The sequence below is a fragment of the Bison bison genome, unplaced genomic scaffold (assembly GCF_000754665.1).
Source record: "Bison bison bison isolate TAMUID 2011002044 unplaced genomic scaffold, Bison_UMD1.0 scf7180017864105, whole genome shotgun sequence".
In the NCBI taxonomy this organism is placed as follows: domain Eukaryota; kingdom Metazoa; phylum Chordata; class Mammalia; order Artiodactyla; family Bovidae; genus Bison; species Bison bison.
In genome coordinates this window covers 2367727-2370348 of record NW_011494677.1, presented here as the reverse complement: position 1 = coordinate 2370348, position 2622 = coordinate 2367727, and positions in this window count along the sequence as shown.

Here is a 2622-nt window from a genome sequence, read left to right as displayed (position 1 = left end):
CCAAAATCACTGCAGGTGACTGCAGCCATGAAATTAAAAGACGCTTACTCCTTGGAAGGAAAGTTATGACCAACCTAGATAGCATATTCAAAAGCAGAGGCATTACTTTGCCAACAAAGGTTCGTCTAGTCAAGGCTATGGTTTTTCCTGTGGTCATGTATGGATGTGAGAGTTGGACTGTGAAGAAGGCTGAGCGCCGAAGAATTGATGCTTTTGAACTGTGGTGTTGAAGAAGACTCTTGAGAGTCCCTTGGACTGCAAGGAGATCCAACCAGTCCATTCTGAAGGAGATCAGCCCTGGGATTTCTTTGGAAGGAATGATGCTAAAGCTGAAACTCCAGTACTTTTGCCACCTCATGTGAAGAGTTGACTCATTGGAAAAGACTCTGATGCTGGGAGGGATTGGGGGCAAGAGGAGAAGGGGACACCAGAGGATGAGATGGGTGGATGGCATCACTGACTCGATGGACATGAGTTTGAGTGAACTCCAGGAGTTGGTGATGGACAGGGAGGCCTGGCATGCTGCAATTCATGGGGTCGCAAAGAGTCGAACACGACTGAGCGACTGATCTGATCTGATCTGATCTGATCCTAAGACCCAACAGTTGCAGTTCTAGGTATTTCCGGCAGAGAGATGGAAACATTTCATACAAAATCCTGGCCAGATGGAACAAGCGAGAGGTATCCTGACCAAGTGGCCTGGACTGGGAAGCCTTTCAGTGTTGGTGGGCAAATAATAATTCACTGGGCAGGTTGTCTTTTAGCAAATCCGTGGAAAGAATTTAAATGCTCATATGTATAAAGACTGGTTAAAAATGGACTACTGTATAATGGTTAAAATGATTGACATAGTTTCATATACCCTAATAAGTTCAGGAGTAACAGCAAATTTGGCCTCTGAGTACAGAATGAAGCAGGGCAAAGGCTAACAGAATTCTGCAAAGAGAATGCACTGGTCATAGCAAATACCCTCTTCCAACAACACAGGAGAAGACTCTACACATGGACATCACCAGACGGTCAACACCGAAATCAGATTGATTATATCCTTTGCAGCCAAAGATGGAGAAGCCCTATACAGTCAGCAAAAACAAGACAGGGTGCTGACTGTGGCTCAGATCATGAACTCCTTATTGCCAAATTCAGACTTAAATTGCAGAAAGTGGGGAAAACCAGTGGACCATTCAGGTATGACCTAAATCAAATCCCTTATGACTATACTGTGGAAATGAGAAATAGATTTAAGGGCCTAGATCTGATAGAGTGCCTGATGAACTATGGATGGAGGTGTGTGACATTACAGGAGACAGGGAGCAAGACCATTGCCAAGAAAAAGAAATGCAGAAAAGCAAAATGGCTGTCTGAGGAGGCCTTACAAACAGCTGTGAAAAGAAGAGAAGCGAAAAGCAAAGGAGAAAAAGCAAGATATACCCATTTGAATGCAGAGCTCCAAAGAATAGCAAGGAGAGATAAGAAAGCCTTCCTCAGCAATCAATGCAAAGAAATAGAGGAAAACAATAGAATGGGAAAGACTAGAGATCTCTTCAAGAAAATTAGAGATACCAAGGGAACATTTCATGCACAGATGGGCTCAATAAAGGACAGAAATGGTATGGACCTAACACAAGAAGAAGATATTAATAAGAGGTGACAACAATACACAGAAGAACTGTACAAAAAAGATCTTCACGACCCAGACAATCACGAAGGTGTGATCACTCACCTAGAGCCAGACATCCTGGAATGTGAAGTCAGATGGGCCTTAGAAAGCATCACTACAAACAAAGCTAGTGGAGGTGATGGAATTCCAGTTGAGCTATTTCAAATCCTGAAAGATGATGCTGTGAAAGTGCTGTACCCAACATGCCAGCAAATCTGGAAAACTCAGCAGTGGCCACAGGACTGGAAAAGCTCAGTTTTTATTCCAGTCCCAAAGGAAGGCAATGCCAAAGAATGCTCGAACTACCGCATAACTGCACTCATCTCACACGCTAGTAAAGTAATGCTCAAAATTCTCCAAGCAGGCTTCAACAGTACGTGAACCGTGAACTTCCAGATGTTCAAGCTGGATTTAGAAAAGGCAGAGGAACCAGAGATCAAATTGCCAACATCCGTTGGATCATCAAAAAAGCAAAAGGGTTCCAGAAAAACATCTATTACTGCTTTATTGACTATGCCAAAGCCTTTGACAGTGTGGATCACAATAAACTGTGGAAAAGTCTGATGTGATGTGTGATGTGAAGTTGCTCAGTCATGTCCAACTGTTTGCGACCCCATGAAGTATAGCCTACCATGCTCCTCCATCCATGGCATTTTCCAGGCAAGAGTACAGGAGTGGGTTGCCATTTCCTTCTCCAGAGGATCTTCCCGACCCAGGGATAGAACCCAGGTCTCCCGCATTGTAGGCAGACGCTTTACCATCTGAGCCATCAGGGAAGTCTGAAAAGTCTTCCTTTCAGACTTCCTTCCTTTTTTCATGTGGAAAAGTCTGAAAGAGATGGGAATACCAGACTGCCTGTTTCTTGAGAAACCTCTTGAGTATACAAGTCAGGAAGCAACAGTTAGAACTGGACATGGAACAACAGACTGGTTCCAAATAGGGAAAGGACTACGTCAAGGCGG